Genomic DNA, 19,381 nt, shown 5'->3' on the forward strand with positions numbered 1-19,381 from the left:
AAGATGCCGCCCGAGTTCCAGAGTCCTGCGTCAGAGCCAGCCCTAAATTGGCCGCCTGCAATGCGAGGACCCCGGGGGGAATATGTGCACTAGGTAAGAAGCTGAGATCAGTTTTAAATCACAGTTTAAAAAAAAAAAAAATCTCCTCAATACAAGTTTGTTGCAGTTAAAAAAGCGTTCCCTGATTCCCGGCTTCCGCCTCAGGAATCTATTACTATCTATATAGTCCGGCTTCTAATAGTCTTGTTGAGAGAGCAAACAAATTGTTGAAAGAAGGTGTACAAAAACAGCTATGGCTAATAGGTTGGATGTGTTCAAGTATGTGAGTCAAAAAGTCTGGAGTTTCAATACAACACCTCATTCTACCACTGATGTTTCCCCTTATGTATTATTGAGAGGTAGGAAACCATTTTCTCTACTTAGACCCTCTTGGTTAACGGACAAACTTGATAATGCACATTCTGTTGATTTGCATAAAGTATGAGAACATGTGAAACAAAAACAAGCATTGTACAAGGAGAATTATGAGAAAAGAAAACATGTTAAAGTAACTTCTTTGTCTCCAGGTGACTAGGTTCTTATTAAAAAACCTATTAAGGTTAGCAAGGGACAATCTAGGTTTACTGAACCAGTTAGAATTATTAAAGTTTCTAAAAAGGCTGTTTTGTTATAGGATCGTGGATGGTGGAATTAATCGAAATTCTTTAATAAAACTAACTGATGAACAAGCTAAGATAATCTATAACTGAGTTAAAACTCATTTGTATACTGATTAGTTTGATCTTGGTGATCTCACTCTTGTGCGTAACTTAGATGAGAACATGGCTTGGTCTTCTCATTCTTTAGGGGATAGAGGTGATGGTTGTTCTACTTCTTGTCCCAGTAACAGGAATGAAAATGCTAATCTAAAAATTACTACTGTATCTGGTGATAGCAGATAATTGAGGAGCATTTCTCGAATCAGACTGGCTCATTTTTGTTCTAATGATTTTGTGTATTATGAATTTGTAGTATTCTCAGTTTTGTACTTTTGTTCCTGTACTCCTCTGCATCTAGCTGCTCAGCCAGTGTGAGTGTTCCGAGTAGAATGTTAGTGTGATTGACATGAGTGGAATGCTTGGGTGCCTGGTGTGAGTGTTGTCAGTTGAGGATGGGCTGTGCAGCTAGGAGGCTGCTCCTGGTGGGGCTGCTTGTTCCAGACGTATACTTCCTGTTATCCTACTTATGGCTGAATATATCTACTACATAACTCAGCTACATCTGCATCGGTTACATCATTACATGTATGTATGGACCAACATACTACATATTTCTTGGCGACGATCTTGAGGAGACTTACCTGCGTTCAACGTGCCATCTGACAGGAATTTCTACCCACCAGTAACTAATGTGGAACAAGCAACAAGTATTTCAAGACAAAGGAACCTCTACAAGCACGCGAAGTAGCCCCACCAGTGTCCAGAAAACCGGACAGCCCTATACCAGGAGTGAAGTCATGTCATCGCAGTGTCTTACAAAACTAGAAAGTTAACATGAAAGCTGTCAGAAGAGCTAACTTCTCAAAGAAGGTACGCGGTGCAACAACCATTGTCAAGACTTCAACTACTAATGGACAATGTGACTCAATAAACAAGGTAATTGGTGTCTGCCTGTGTTTTGGGAACAAGTGCTATATTTATTGACTTTGAAGAAAATTGGATGTTGGATTTCTAACTATTTTCATATGCTCACTCGTGTTAGCACAGAACCAATGTGAGAGTTTCTTCTGCCACTGCCTGTTTTGTTTTCCTACTGGCACTTTAACTGTTTTTACGGCTCAGTCAACAGAGTTTCTGCAAGATGAAGAGGTCACTTGCACTGTGACCGTAGAGAGATTAAAAGACATATTTATTGTTTGGAGTTGGTTGAGGGGTCAGTTGCCGAGACTGTTGTGCATCGTTTGAAAATTCAAATTGGCTCGTGCATCTTACTGTGATCAATGCCGCGCGGAGCCTCACATCAAGCTTCCATGACTTCTTGAGCTTTTCTCATGTTTGGAGCTGCGCATGGACGTTTTGTAGCAGGAGCCACCCGGCATAGGTCTCCTGTGCGTCCCCACCATATTGGAATTGGCGGATCAAGGAATTTTACTTTGTATTAGTGTCTGCTGATTATGCTCTACATCAACCTGCCAACCTTTGTACAACTAATAAAGTTTTCATTTGAGGACGGCTCGTAATCAGCAGTGTCTTGGTGCCAGTTCTTCTATTTCAACATGGGGTTTGTTGCTCTGTTCTTCTGCTCTGTCTCGATAAGTGTCTTCTACCTTCAAGTCGCTTGAAACAGGATTTAGTTATAATAGCCTCTCTTCATCTTCAACGATTGGGAAGTATGTTTTTCTTTTCTTGTCTCTGAACAGTGCCTACTTTCTTCTTGGTGAGTTTCTTTTCTGGACTTTGTGCCCCAGCTCGTATTTTGATGGGCATGATGTCTGTTGACCAGCATTCTCATTCGAGGAAAAGTACTTTGTTGTGCTGCCAAGTCCCTTGTTACTTGCAAGCTCTTTTGTCTTTAGTTGGCATAGTATCTGTTGCGGAGTTCCTTGTTCTGGATTGTCACCAAGAACTGTCGCAGGTCTGTCTGTCTTCACGGTGCATGTTTTTGGTCTCACTGTATTTAGCAAATGGTTATGCTTTAATTAATTCAAGAAATTAGTGTGTTTTCTCAGGCATGACATGTTTATGCTGGTATATTATGTTTATGCTGGTATATTTCAATTGTTGGGTTCTCTCACCCTCATGACTGTACTACAGTGATGTGTTCATGCTTTGTAGATTTAGTATCCCTTCCTAGGGATGGGAGTGGGTTTTAGTCCCATGTTCCCTCATTCTCAGTTTGTGTCAAGGGGGTTTTCCCTTGTCAAGGTTGGGATAGGTGCCAGCCCCATCTCAAGGTCATTCTTCTTTGTTGTTAACCCTCATGTTTGGGTTATAGGGTGATAATCCCTTCTCTACGTGTGTTGGACACTTTGTTGTACATCATCTGCGTGCATGTCGTGCTGTGCGATACTTTCTCGTGTGTCCAGTGTGTAAGCCGCCCTGCGCCTCACTTTTCTTTGTCGTGTGTAAGTCACCCTGTGCATCACGTTCTCATGTGTGTGTAGTCGTTTCACGGCTCATGTTGTCTTGTGTGTGTAAGTCCCCATGTGCTTCACCTTGACTTTTTGTGTGCGTTTGCCACATTTTGCTGCACCATCTCGTGCTGCGTGTGTTCTTGGGTCTGTCCCTTGTTACACCTTCATTTATGGGTTACCCCATATCTTCTCAGTTCCTCACATGAGGGTTGGCATTTAGGGTTTCTTTTCCTTTCCCCACAGTCTACCTTTGTGAAGTCCACCTCTTCACGTTAGGCCTTGCTCACTTGTTGTTTGTGAGTTCATCTTTTACTCTTCATATTTTTGGTTCAGTATTAAAGGAGGAGGATAGTGTTAGTGTTTACTATCTCTTTCTTCCTTCTTTCTTTTCTTGTTTGTCTGTTTTCCCTCTCGTGATGTGGTGTCATACTCATCCCTGGGTTTACGGATTACTATTTACGATTGTATATTTTCATTGTGTATAGTTTTTCTCTTTGCTTTAAGTTTCTCTTTTGTTTTTCATTTCGAGAGGAAGAGGATAATCTAGTATTCTCAGTTTTGTACTTTTGTTCCTGTACTCCTCTGCATCTAGCTGCTCAGCCAGTGTGAGTGTTCCGAGTAGAATGTTAGTGTGATTGACATGAGTGGAATGCTTGGGTGCCTGGTGTGAGTGTTGTCAGTTGAGGATGGGCTGAGCAGCTAGGAGGCTGCTCCTGGTGGGGCTGCTTGTTCCAGACTTATACTTCCTGTTATCTTACTTATGGCTGAATAAACCTACTACATAACTCAACTACATCTGCCTCGGTTACATCATTACATGTATGTATGGACTAACAAACAACAGAATTGTTTTATTTTGCTTTTTTTTCTTCATTATTATAGAAAGGGGGGTGTAGAGAGTTGTATATTAGTTGCTCTTATGTTCTTTGTATGTGCTTGTATCAATAAAGTTGTATGTTACTCAAACGTGAGGTAATGAGAATGTGTTAGCCCACTGCACTCTGTAATCTAGAACTCTGGTTGTGCATTATTCATGCTCTGCCTCTCTGGGGGCACAACAGGTGTTTGTACCAGTGTCACTTGCTCCGGGGCACTTTGCTATTACAGAAGTGGCCACAGACACTTCTGTGACCCCTTCTGTAATACTGAAAGCGCTGGCATGCGTACAGCCCCAGCACTTTCTTAAGAGTGCGCTCCCTCATTTGCATGGGGCATGGGCCCGCGCCGTATTACAAACACAGCCATAGAGGCAAAGAAGCTCTCAGGAGGCGCACTGACAGTGCGCCATCTCAAAGGTGGTGTACTGTCAGTGCACCCCCTGATGGCAGTGCTCTGGAGGGGGAAAGGGGGTCGCATGGACTCCCCAGACATTCCCTTGCAGGCGTGTGCAGTCACTATCTGCACCCGTCTGCAGAGGGCTGATGTCAGGGGGTGTACTGATAGTGCATCTCTTGACAGCTCCTTTGTCTCTGCGCCCATGTCTGTACTGCGGCGCAGACGCCAAGGGATTCCCTCATTTGCATGGGACACGCCCCCATGTGAATGAAGGAGCGCCCCCTGTAGATATCGCTAGCGTTTTATGTGTGTCAGCCTATCAGTTTTACAGAAGGGGCGGCACAAGCATCTGTAGCCCCTTCTCTTAAGCTCACTGGGGCGAGTAAAGCGGGTGCAAACGCCTGTTGCACTCCCAGGCTACTCTCTGTAATACGGCCCCTGATTCGCCCATCTTTTCAGGCGCACTCTGGACATTTAACACTCGTACATCAGAAGATGAACATCACTTGATGATACTATATGTAGCAACAGAAAACCTGAGATATATTTCTCATTCCCCCAAAGGTATCTAATGTAGCACAGTGTATGTCACCAAATGCGGCAGCTACATTTTCGTGCAATGTAACATTACATAGACACATCATGGCAACAGAACCCGCCCACCCCACACTTAGCATGCATCCCGAAAATAACACACTAGACACCGGTGTTAGATTGGGAAGAAACTGCTGCAGGTTTATTTTATTACATACAACGTTATGTAATCATAGTGGGTTATCTTACGGGCAATCCAAGGGCAGGCCGCATTCTCGCCACCTGCCCGCCTGATGAGCCAGGCAGCACCGTGGCGAACCACCATGTGCTGCCCCTTATGGTAAACATTATACTCACGCCCCTTGCGGGCGTACTAGGCAAACCCCCGGTTGCACAGGCCCACAACCACCCGAAGGACAAATGGGGCGCCGACACGTGTTCCCGGAACCTCCCATGAGGCCCCAGGTCTTAGGCTCTGGCACCCCTATGTGCCCGCTGAGGTCCAGTGTTGAACTTCTCTGCTTCCGGATTGCCCTGTAACTCCGCCTGCAACGAAAATTAGAACATTAAAACGTTCAAACTGTCCCCCACAAGCTGACACACAGGGTGAGAGGTCGGGAGGGAAAAAGTGTGTCCCCGTCACGAGGTCACTACGACGCGTCCGGTGTGGCAAAGAGGCAGAGAAAATGGCGAGGGGGACTTAAGTACCCCTCACCCTGCCTGCCGCACCGGACGTGCCACTCAGCTCCTCCTAGCTCCCCTCGGGACTCCGCCTGCCCGGGGGAGGAGAGGGGCTAGAGAGGGACGGGGGGAAGCCCTCTGTATCTAAGGGGCCGCCCTCCTGATGGCCACTGCGTGGCCTCGGGCAGCCGCATAGACACATCATGGCAACAGAACCCCCCCACCCCACACTTAGCATGCATCCCGCAAATAACACACTAGACACCAGTGTTAGATTGGGAAGAAACTGCTGCAGGTTTATTTTATTACATAGAACGTTATGTAATCATAGTGGGTTATCTTACGGGCAATCCAAGGGCAGGCCGCATTCTCGCCACCTGCCCGCCTGATGAGCCAGGCAGCACCGGGGCGAACCACCATGTGCTGCCCCTTATGGTAAACATTATACTCATGCCCCTTGCGGGGCGTACTAGGCAAACCCCCGGTTGCACAGGCCCACAACCGCCCGAAGGACAAATGGGGCGCCGACACGTGTTCCCGGAACCTCCCATGAGGCCCCAGGTCTTAGGCTCTGGCACCCCTATGTGCCCGCTAAGGTCCAGTGCTGAACTTCTCTGCTTCCGGATTGCCCTGTAACTCCGCCACACTCCCGGCCGGCGGCAACCGTCGCCGGCCGGGCCCCCCACTACTTAGCCTCCTTCCTACCTGCAACCTTTGTACATATGTCTTGCAATTAACCTTTCTTAGTTAGCAGTGTCACTACTAAGGTAAATAATTTCACTCTCGCAGCTTTACGTGCTTACACGTGCTCTCACAGTTAGCAGTGTCCCTACAAAGGTATACTAGCACATTTTTATACTATTGCAGCTTTAAACTTGCTTACTCACAGCCATCAATAATAGCCTCCACAATTGGCACAGCCGTTTGACCAGTACTCGTACATAGAGTCCAATATGATTATTAGTGCATTGTGAGCGTCCCTAATAAAAGGCAAACCTGTTGGAAGTTCTATTTATCAGGGAATGCCCTTTTGAGAACTCTGAGATAAAGCATGTAGGGTAAGCTAAAGGGCACGCTGTCCCAGCTACTCCATGGATTAATGTCAGATCTCCATTATCAAAACGTGCCTCCACCCTGACATTTTCATCTCCGATAACTAAAATAAGTTATAGTTAGAAAACTAAGTGAATTAACATAACTTTCAGGAAGAAAATTACTTAATTCTGCAGCACGTTCTAAGAATGGCAAACTGTCAGGCTGATGCTGGTCTTTATCGTAAGGCTGATAAGGCTTTCTTTCTCTTTAGTCTATAGGAAAATAGGCTCAAAATAGCAATCTGTTCACCTCGCAATTCTAGCCTTCTGCCTTACCACTGCTTTGAGAACAGAGTTGTGCCCATCACCATCAGCTTAAGAATGATCCCATCTTCTTAATTTCTAGGGAGCCTACGTGACCTAGGTTGCATTACCTGATAATTATCCCAGAAAGCCTGCTAGATCCCCTGGGGTACCCGGCAGCGGAAGCAACGCACAATGCACGAGCTGCCGTTTGCCGGCCTCTCCAACTATCTTTTAACGATGACAAGGACATGTTAAAACATTGCAGTGAGTGTTTCCTGGAGTACTGGGTGCCGCTTTACTCGTCAGTCTCTTTGTACCTTTTCTGCATCATTAAGGTGCCATTGTTTCAAGAGCTCATACGCTGTGCAAGCCTATGTATTCTAGTTGACCAAAATCAGTCAGGGAGGAGATCTCCTTGCCCAGGGAAGGGGTGCCGCTGAGTACAAGCCACCCTGTCTTCTAATCTAGAAGGGGCAACAGGCAGGGCCATTACTGCCCCCAAACGACAGAGGTCAGGCTAGTTGGACAGTTCGAGAACTAGTGTGCCCACAATACATGCTCGGAGGAGTTGGGTAAGGCACATGCTTGTGTCCCTCCAGCCCCTGATGCAGAAGGTAGGGTCGCAAAACTAAGTCAAGATTCACATGCTAAGTCTGATAATGACCATTGCACCTAGGAGTGTGCGATAAAGACACTACTGAACTCGTCCCACTCTACTTCTACTCAGAAACACCTCCTCCTCCGAGGCAGTCAAGCTGACCTCAAAGTTCTTCTCCTTCAGAGACACCTCCCAAAAACTTCAAGCCCTCTCTCATCTGATTGAAGCCTAATATTAAATTCAATTCTCCTTTACTATGGAAGGGTCTTTCCATTGTTCCCTTGTGAATTGGGAGTCTGCCATGTACGGAGTATTCTCCCTCTACCAGTGGTGGGGACTCTCTTGTAACATGCACGCGTCACTTCACTCTTATGACACACTGATTGCTACCACTTACATTGTGTTTGGTTCCGGTACTTGCGCAAGTGCCACCATATGCTACGTCACGTGTGTTCTTGTGTAAAAAGTGTGCTCCTTATATTGTCACATGCACACACGCTTTTCTCTTGTAGCGCACAGACTGAATGCTACCTCAACACTGTGTTAGGTTCCGGTGCATGCACAAGAGCCACCCTAGCCTATGAACGTTAGTTCTGGTAAATGCGTGTCCTCCATACACATGGTACTATACCTCTCCTTGTACTTAGTGCACTTTTGTAAATTGCACACGCCACCTATCCCCTGAATCCACGATTTGCTCCCTCTTGTACTGGTTGAAACGCGTCTAATAGTCCACGACCCTGATGCTAGAAACCACTAGTTGACCAGCGCTAAATAGGTGCAACGCAAGTGCTTGAACTCTTTAGCCATGTTGCACATCATTAGGGCCTTGAAATGCTGCGCAGGGTGGCTAAAAGTCGTTGCCAAAACCAATCGGTGCCGGAGGCAAGGCCATTGGCATTGCACAAGGCATGACGCGGCTCGGGGCTCTCCATTGCACAATGCAGAGACGAGACAGCATGAGGGGGTGGAGTACAGAGACATCTTCCCGCTGGGGAGAGGGAGAGCTGGAATGCTGGCAATGCCACGTGCAACGGTGTGCGTGTGGCCTGCCACCTTCCCCGGACAGCGGGGGGGTACACGCGCGGGATCTGGGCGGTACATGTTTATGGAAAGGTGGCATGTGTGCACCCGTGTCGTTGCTTAAAAAGACTGACCCTGAGACAAACGCCAAACTTAGACGTGAAATTCTAGGGAGTGCCTGCTCTACACTGTATTTAAACAGACCCAAAAGACGCCAAATACCTGAAAAGTGACTGAAAATTAACACCCTTGGCACACTGATTCCACACTGTTGTGGCCTATGTACATTCTGTTCTGACAGTTGCAGCACTTTCTTGTTTTGAGATAATGTTAGATGTAGTCCAGTAAATATTGCTCCAAATGGCCTTACAAATGCGCAAGAGTAGGTGTCCATACACATACATATACACTGAGCGCACAACTACGCGCCTCTCCTGGACCGAGCACTCATTCATAAGTCTGCTGTGCACACATGACCCATTGCTCGGCACCTCTCCTCTGGTGACAAGCGCTCATTCACATGTACGCTGAGCACACCTCACACAGTGTCTGTTCCATGCAACTCTTCTGCATGGCCACTCATTTACATGCCCTCAGACCACAGCATGCATGGTTTGGTGGGTCGCACATCCCCTACAAACATGCATTCAGTCACATGTATACATTGATCATGCAGTGGGCAGCTTGCTGTAGTAAACGCCCCCAAAAGATGGGCACTTGATCTCATATATACTTTAGCCACATCATCCCGTGTCTGTACGCTAGTGGCCTGAAGTACTACACATCTCCTGTACACCAGCAAACCGTTGTGTGTACATATTGTCCCCACTATGCAGTAGCCTTAGCTTGGCTGGTGTATCGCATATGTCCTAGAACTGGATACTCGGTCACCTGCACATACTGATCACCTCATGCATAGTTTGCTTACTGTTTGTCTGGAATAACACAAATCTCTTCACATGGGCACTCAGGTACACGAAACATTAATCACATTATACAGTTCTACTTCTAGCTTGCTGCTTGCCTGATGTATCACACCTCTTGCACAGGGGCACCCAGTCACACGTACACATTAGCGGCCTTATGCAGAGTACCCTAGCAGATGGCCTGGTGTACCACACACCTCAAATGCAGGTACTCAAACCTGTATACATACTGAGTATAGCATCTTAATTTATATGCAGGCACTCAATGGTATGTACCTACTGGGTATATCATGCAGTGTCGGCTTGCGGCTAGCCTGGTTGCCTCACACGCACTGAAGTACTTCCAATTCAGGTGTACACAAACCCCCATGGCAGAACATAGCTTGTGTAAATTGAAACGTTTCCGCTCACCTCCTTTACTAAGCAACTATAGACGTTTCTGTCTAATATCGAATTATTAGTCCAGAGTCAATGTAATTCAACTGATTCTCTGTAATGCGCTCTGACACCTATGGGCAGAGTTCGCGCTATATATATAAAAACACCTTTAAATAAACGAAGCTACCGCTCCTGCCCCGCAGCATGATGGAAGCCTTAGACATGGCTTGTATTAATTGAAAAGTGGTTCTTCTATGCGGCGCTCTGACACCTAGAGTAATGTTCGCGCCAGAGCTTGGTACGATTGTGTAACATGCACACGCCACTCTTCCTTGTAACACAGCTTTGTAATCTGTTCACTTGTAAATTTCTCCTCTTGTGTCATTACTGTTCCTATTGTGAAGCACTTTGACGCCTTCAGGAACACAGTGCGGGGCAGAAGGCGCCTTGGAGTTGCTACAAAACCTACCACACTGTATCAATCGCCTCCTACAGCACTGTAATAATCGCATACTGCATTACTGTATACTTAAACGCATCTTGCATGCTGGGAGGCATAGCCCTTTACACCAGTAGACGCAGCAGGGCAGCCAGATCCCGGGAAAGTTTCCCGGTCACAGGCAGAGAGAAGAGGCTGGACAACTAAGGGAGACAGAAATGAAATAGCAAGCCTACAACGGCCTCTATGGCTAACGGCAGCCAATCAGCAGGGTGGTTGTACCAACCCGATGACCTCGCTCCTGTCTCGAAACTTTCCTTACGCACGTTGTAGTATTAAATACTGACCCGCACTAGACTGAACAGGGGCCGCCCTATTGGAAATAACCGAAGCTATCGGGAATCAGTAAGGCACATCGGCATGCTAACAAACTGTGGTCTGGCATACATGGCCACGTTTTCCCGTTGCAAGCGGGAGGATTTAGAAAGAAATGCCACCCGCCAGAAAATGGTTTAAAGCATATACCTATTACTAGACCATTACCAAGAGCGCCTAGTCCATACACGTTTCTGGCGCGGGGCCCTGTCTATCTGCAGCCTGGTAACTAAACTTAAGGTGCTCGGAGCTTCTGCCGGTTCTAATACAGTAACTTAAAACTATGTGGCCTGGCAGTGTGCCGGGGTCTGATGTACTGTGAACACCACAATCCTATCGCACCTGAAGCTAAAGGCGCCGCAGGGAAAGTGCGACCGATTTCTACCAGGCGGCTGGAACACTGCGTGGGAATACCCAGGGCACGGGGAGTTGGACCTGTTCAATTATGGTGAACATGTAAAAATACATCCAGCGCTGCGCCTCCCTGGAGCTCGAACCCAGGTCCCACGTGAGCAATGTCACCGCCCGTCGCCATAAAGTTGTAGCTCTGACCGTCACGGTAGCGCATGGCGACTCTAACCCCCGGCCCAGCAAACTTCGCTACTCAAGGTGGGCCCGGCCCGCGTCGCCTCTGCGCCCACCGGGCCTGTACGTGAACGCGGCATGCCCAGGCCCCACATGACCGGGTGGGCACTGCCCAATCACCTTACCTCCGCGAGCCTAAGCGGCCCTAACCCCCATCTTGTCCTCCGGCGGCCCCGGCCTCTGTGAAGGGGAGTAGAGCCACGACCTGGGGACAGATCTAGTTAAGGGGATTGAATTCCGTGCTCAAGAATGACAACGCAGGCGAGCGCCCCGGACCCGGCGGTATGCACTGGTGGCTGAGGCTTGCCTGCGCTTGCAACCCGGTGTTCGGACTTGCACCCTCCGCCACCGACTGACTCACAACAATGGTCCCAAACATGGCGCCCCCACATGCCCCCAGGCACCACAGGACGTGTGCTCCCGGAAAATTATCGGCAAGCAGCAGACAACCCACAAAGACCACACAAGGCATCCCGCACCCGAGCCTAAAGCAAAGGACACAAGCGCCACCAAAGGACACACACGAACATGGCCGATGTACAAGATGCAAAGCCACACAAGGAGGCGACACAAGTGGAGTACACAAGAGTCACCCAGGAAAGGTAGGAGGTACAAGATCCACTGCATACACCAGCAACGTGGGACAAGCCGGGAGATGATGACCACCACCCATGCTCGGCACACCTGCAAAGCTGCCAAGATCTCCAGGAAGGAGGGGGGGGGGGGCGCAAGGGCCAACCATAAACCCGCAATGATATCAACCTCTGGCAGATGGAAGGCTGCAATGGAAACCGGTGACCGGAGGTCACCAAAGTCAAGCAGATAGCAGACAGGAGGGGGGGGCCGGCAGGGAGGCCAGACCCGAACCTGCGCGGGGACCGCCAGTCCATCGCCGGAACCACTCGGCCACAACAACCCACTGCACCCTTCACCCCGACCCGTGCAAGCAAATGGCCGCGCAAGGATGAACGGACTCCACAGATGACACGGACATCAACATCCTCCCAAACCCGCGTGGGGCACGAACCCCCCGCGACCAGGCCACAACCCAGCCAGCACAACTGCACCTCTGCTCCGCCTGCACCGTGGCTCCTCCGCTCCGCACACCGTCGAGCCCCCACAGCAACTGCACACCTCTGTCCGCGGAGAGCGGACAACCGCGCCCCCAACCCTCTCGGGCCACGCGCGCATGACCCACCAGCAATCCCACTGGCGGACTGGTAATCAGAAAGTCAGGAAACACCCGCCGAAGAGCCGCAGACCACAACGGACGGTCCAGCACAAGCAGGCCGCCCGTGCTTCCATGGTGCAAACAAATCCGCCGAGCACAGCAGCCTCTCCACCGGGCTAGCCACCGCTCGCTCAGCACAGACATGTGGAAACCGAGCGGCAAAAAGACAGGCCGCGTTCGAATCCAGGAGCCACAAGGGGAAACCACCGAACTCCCAAGATCCCTCGCCCAAAGTCACTCGGAATGAAATCCACTGCGCCCAAGCGCGATGACGCCAGAGAGGGAGGGGCCGGGAAGGACTCACACCAACATAGAAGCCACGGGGCCAGTGGCAGACACGACAGCCCAGCCCCCACCCTCCCAAAAGGCACCGCACCCGGAAAGGTCAGAAGACCCAATGGACGGCATCAGCACCGTAAAGCGTCCCTCTGTACCAGCAAGGGCAAGCCGCTGAGAGAGCCTGGCCGAGAGCCCCGGCTGCCCTCCCCAAGAATAGCCACCGGAGGGGGGGCACCCCGACACCCACCCTCCTGACTGCAGCGCTCCCCGAGCCACCCAAACGCGACGCAGACACCCGAGCTCGACGCATCCAAACCTTCGCCGCACAAACACCACCCCCGGCCACGAGGGGGGGCCCGCAACACCCCCAACCCCTGCCCAATAAAACCAGCGCAACACGACTCCCAAACGGAACCGCAGGCAGGAAAAAAGGGGGGGTGGAGAGACCTATAGCTACAGTGCCCACACTCACCGGACAAACCGACGCCAGTCATCACGACGAGCTAACGACATGAGGGCAGCGAGGAAAAAGTGTGTCCCCGTCACGAGGTCACTACGACGCGTCCGGTGCGGCAAAGAGGCAGAGAAAATGGCGAGGGGGACTTAAGTACCCCTCGCCCTGCCTCCCGCACCGGACGTGCCACTCAGCTCCTCCTAGCTCCTAGCTCCCCTCGGGACTCCGCCTGCCCGGGGGAGGAGAGGGGCTAGAGAGGGGCGGGGGAAGCCCTCTGTATCTAAGGGGCCGCCCTCCTGATGGCCACTGCGTGGCCTCGGGCAGCCGCATTTCCCTGCTGAAATGCTATTTAAAGGCACATAGTAATAGCCTTTATCTGTTAATATGACTGTAAAAATAATGAAAACGTGCATTCCTGCCTTGCAAAGTAAAGTGGAAACTGTGATTCGCACACACCCCTCTCTTGAAACATTCATAAAGAACCCACACGCCCGAGCACAAGTTATCAACAAAAAGATGACCACTTTTCTGAAAATATTTGCTGCACTATCTTGAATTGAGATGGTCAGACGATCTGCTGTTCCATATGTTTTAACATTCTACATTGCCGCGCTTATATTTTGAGTAATTGTTGTAAAACAGAAGTTACTCTTGGTGTCAACATTTGCTGTCGAAGATTGTTATTCCATGTTGTAGCATCTGCTGATTTTGAGAATGAGATATCGGTTTTACTCGTGTACAGCGCTCTGACGTACACTATATAATTGCAGATAGATGAGTAAATAAAAGATGGGATTCTTGGAAAAATGGCATTTCCAGGTCTATTAGATTTCTGGTACAAACCTAAAAGCAATTTCCTGTCTGCGCTCAGTATTTTTGCCCCAGGCCAAAGTCACATGTGCATTTTCGCTGCAAAGATGGCATGGTCCAAAGATTGGTGTATTCTTAAAGTGGAAGCTCTCAGTCACTAAATTAAGAAATTGAAACCATGTGGTACTGAAGTGAGCAATCGTTTCCTTTACTACAGACCACGATCAAGGACGGTGGGAAGTTCTTTGCAAACTATTTGTTGGAAGATTTTGCATTCCAGTCTCGCACAACATTCAGATGCAGCTGTGTATTTATCTTTGTGGCGGGAGCAAATTATACTTTGGAGTAAAATTGGGCAATTTATCCAGCACAGCTCTCCATAGATCCAGGACTCTCAGTGGTGCAGGCCTCTATGTCTCTTGTTAATATGCCATATTCCTGCCTCAAACCATATCTCATATGGATTGACATCAATTCATCAAAATGCCTGGGGTAGCGGAAGTGACGTTGCATGCCCTTTGACTTTCACTCACCTAAGCACTTACACATACACACACATTCACACTTACAAACACTCTGTCACATAAACGCATCTTACCTGCACGCAAGCACCCACCATACTTTTAAAAGCATCTTTATTTACTTACCTCAGCTGTAAGGGACTGTCTCATCCCAGCTAATGGTACTCCATTTTTAATTTACTAATAGTGAGTAATGGAATATTATTCAATTATCAGTGTAATAAGCAAAATTGACAGATCACAAGGACAGTGGAGCCCCAACTGACGTCCGAGCTGCCCTGTGTTCCTGGCAGTCACAGCTTCTCTCATTAGGCAGAGGAGCGTCGCCCCTCTGCTTTCAGCAGTGAACATAAAGGAAAAATAAAATGATAATAACTCGTTATCATCTTTTTTCCTGCTGAAGCAGTTTTTCAGGGCGGGGCCTCTCTGCTCATGATGTACAGGACTAACCCTTATATCTAACCGGATGGCGAGTTATGCATAGGAATAAGAACCAATGGTTCTTTAGGATTCATTCAATAAGGTGTGTATGAGAAGATTATAGATTCAATTTAATCTATATTAATATTTGTGAGAGAATATCAAATATTTCCAGAATTTGGTACACAGAGTTATAGTGCAATCAACTCAAATTGTATTCATATTAAAATAATGATACACACACAAAAAAACACTTGTTGAAAGAAATGTGTGGTGCTTTGTGGTACACAAAATATACACACTTGAAACAGATGCATTACTAGGAAACAAGGGGGTGCATTGTGTTAATGATGCAGAAGCCATTCACAGTTAAGTTGTTGCTATAGCACAGCTTTCATGTTACAACCCAATGTTTTGTTGTTGATGTTTTGACACTGTGGGCATAAGTCAGCGGATTTCTTCAGGACATATTAGCCATCTGTCTAGATATGTGTGAAAAGAACGAGTGGTCCCCGTTTATATAAAACAAAAATCAATTACTGGAAAGTAAACCACGAGTCAGATTGAAGAACTCCTAACTCACATGAAGATCCTGATATGTACTTGCAAATGCAGAGATAGCCAATAAAGAATGGTCAGGCTTATATTCTCTCTATATAACTGCAGACCAGTAGGTCTTGAAAGATCACAAAGTATGCAATCAACATTAGGGAATGGAACAAATTTAAACCATATATGAGGGCAACTGGTGGACCTAAATCCAATTGTAGTATTAGTAAAAGGAGAATCAGCCCAAAATTGCCAATTTCAATAACCAACGCGCTGTCATCCTCTAAAACCATAGTGAACAAATAATACAAAACACTATCTGTTACACATGAAGAAATTGAACGAACGTGAAAGGTAATCGTGACTGTTACAATGTGGAACCTGCTCAGTTACTTACAAAGTATCAGAATCCTGCGGATATACATCATCTCTTTAGGAGAGGAAATACTGCAACAAAGCCCACGTTTTGCTATAAATAGAGGGGCTTGCTAATGCCATTTATAATACCAAACAGGCACTTCTCCATTCAAAAAGTAGCAAAACTATTTCATTCCTTTACAGAGACACACTCGTCTCTCCAGGTAATGTCATCTTCAACAACTGACTCCTTTAAAGTACCTAAGTGAGTATGAAAAGCTCTAGTGGTTAAATACAGAATATTCAATCTTGATAGGTTTGGGTTTAGGTGAGCTAATATGCGGCTTGTCTACTAATAAGAGTGAGAGCTTGGTTACAATGGACACTTCACCTAAAGGACTCTCTGTGAAGACCACAGATTTCCTCCCAAAGTCAGGCATCGACACTGTGCTCAGGTATTGCACCACTGACCCTCTTCGCTTCGTCCACTGTTTACTCTATGTTCAAACCTGTGAAGCGGATGACATGATAGGAGATTTCAGTGCATTGTTCCAGGGCATTTGGAGACTGTAAATATGTTGGTCAAGCTACACATCAACAAAACAACTTGTCTGTTGCACTGCAGCACCAGAGAGTGGTGCTCAATGTGATGCAAAAGGGGCTGGACATGCTGGCCAAGCTTGTCTGGGCAAATGCATTTGAAAGGGTCAAGGGGTTCACATGGTGGGTCTCCCTCATCGTTGCAGAAGTTGAAAAAAAGCCCAGTGAAATGTATAACAACAATGATAGCATCCTTACATCACCACAATTTGCAGGGAATGTTATCCCAGGTCGCTGGTGGATGATTTTGTCATGACAGTTAGAGACTCTCACTGATTCCCAAAGGTCAACCTGAACTCAGAATATCACCAAATCCTTCTTGATTCAAAATCTTGATATATTACGACCTTTTCAACACATGTTGGCCTGTGGTGCTACAGGCGTCATAATTCTGATGGATACTTCCAACCACATCCCCAGGCACCAGACTGATTCTAGGAGGTTGAAACAGCATTGCTCTTGTGTGTCTGTAGGTGGTGCCGTGTAGCTCTGCATTGACTTTATTATGTCCTGGAAGTGATGACTGGGTCCCACATAAGCACCCTCCGTGCAGATCGGCATCAGTTCCTGTCTTTCTGCTACTTTGTACGGGGATCGGAAGCCTGATCCCAACGTTTTCCTTGTCAGTTCACAAGTTGTTTTCCTTGTCAGTTCACAACATATTTTTTTCTCAGTGTGCAAAGGAATCATTTCCCCTCTAAAAATGACAGGGCTTAAGCAATGTAGGGACTGTTATAAACAAATGTCTTTGACAGATCCCCACAAGATGAGTCTCTGGTGTCTGGATTCTGGGCATGACTCCACGTTTTGCAAGGAGTGTACCCATAAGAATCTAAAGGCGGGTTGTGAAGTGAAGCTGTTCATTGCCAAACACAGAAGTCCAGATCCTGGTCAAAGTCTAGGACACTGAACCATTACTGCCCTCTGGGTATTCCAGCAACCGGTCCTCGTCATGGTCCAAGTCGTCCAGTAAGTCGAAGCTGAAGCGCAAAAACATTAAATGGGATTTGTCGCAGTTCTGACACTCAGCCTGAAAACTCACGAGGACATCAGGGTGCCTCTCATTCTCATTTCCAGTCCCCATCTGAGGAGCCCATTCTGGTGCTGATTCCGAATGGACAATGAGTTCCCAAGTCTATTTTAAGGAACAGTGGACCCTAGTTTATCAGGATCATGGAAATGATAGGCATTCACTGGATAGTACGTATGTCCTTTGTCCAGCCGGACAGGATTTTATTAGTTTCAGTGTTTGAAATGGTTCATATAAACAACATATATTAACAAGTGGGCACGACCCGTGACCCACAGAAGACAAGACAAAACAAGAAAAGAGGGTTTATGCAAGGGCGCACAAGGTGGTCTGTACTAGTATTCAGTTTGACAGACTTGATTCTGTTTTAACACACCATTGTAAGTAACACTATATGACATTATTTGGTACATATGGTGCTCATTGGTCGACGACGTTTCGATGCCACAACTCAAATAAAAGGCATCATCATCAGGACAAAAATATTAATCATGTTTGTCTTGAGAACATTTTCAACTTTGGCCTATATGACATTTACATAAAAACCATTAAAAGAGTAGTGGGAGAAAAGACGGGGGAAAAAAAGAAACATATGCAGATTCCGTTAAGTTGCTAGGCATAAATTGAGTACAGATTTTTCATCATGTGAAAACTATCACACTGTATTTCGACAGGGCAGAAAGATGAGCTCTAATAAGCCGTGGTGACTAAACTAAGATTTGTGCAATTTATAGTTGCCACGTGGGTGTGGTGGGCCTGGTACCGGTAGCGAATGTGCATCAAAAAGTGTGTTTATCCGATCGATAACCAACGCATTTAGATCTGATACAAAGTTTGGTCTTTAAAATATTTAATGCGGCGCAGTGATAAGTGGCCGTGATTTCCGTAGTAACAAAGCTAGGTAGAAGAAATTGCAGGTGTCTGTGACAGGCAATTAAACACTTTTCGGCTCAGTGATTCGAAATTAAAGTGCATGGCCGGGTGGTACGGGGTGGGAAGGAAAGTCGGGTAGGGTCGGATAGCTACCTGCGTAAGAGTCACGCGTTCTCCGGAGCGGAGATGTGATAAAGCAGTCTTCGTTCTGCTCACTGGGCAGAATTGAACAGTTCTTTGTTGGTGGCCGAGATAAGGGTTGGGAATTACGGTTCACTGGTCGACTGCTTAGTGTGCATTTTGATTAGAGAAACGGATACTTACTTAACCGGCCTGTCGCGGTGATGGGCGGCACGGCGGGGCAATAATGGGGATCACTGTAGCAAAAGAAGGAGGGAGTTGGTGTGGTGGAGATCAGGGGCAGCGGCAGGGGATCATGCGGGAAGCATGCAGATTATCAGTACTTACTTAGCGATGTGATTGTTCAAGGAAGAATCGCGGCAGCAATTGGCTCGGGCCGGGAGTGATTATGAAATTCTGTTAGATAAAAAAGGGGAGCATGGGGGTAAACACGGGGATTCTTGGCGGCAGAAAGTCCGGAGGAAAGGTGCCCCTGTACAGCGGTACTTACTCAGTAGTGTCTTGCTCGATGGCAGAGAGGGTGGGGTTCTGGCGGTGATCGCTGCCTGTGTGCTAGCGGGACAATGTTTTATGAAAACCGGCAACAATAAAAATAGAGGAAGGACTCGGAGGGTTAGTGAAAACGTCATGAGTGAGCCGGATTGGGAGGGTGGTGCGGCGGCCATATTGGAGTGGGGCTGGTGAACCCGTGGTTTGTGAATTGTGACAATTGGGAAAATTACAGTGCATAAAGTGACTTATATATATTCATAAGCAACAAGGATAATTATACAGAAGTTACATTTTGGTCTCGAGGCAAGAGTAAAAATTGTTTTTTTGGAAGTCTCTTTTACGAGTGGGGTCACTCGGT

Source organism: Lissotriton helveticus, chromosome 1_1 (assembly GCF_964261635.1).
Source record: "Lissotriton helveticus chromosome 1_1, aLisHel1.1, whole genome shotgun sequence".
Classification (NCBI taxonomy): domain Eukaryota; kingdom Metazoa; phylum Chordata; class Amphibia; order Caudata; family Salamandridae; genus Lissotriton; species Lissotriton helveticus.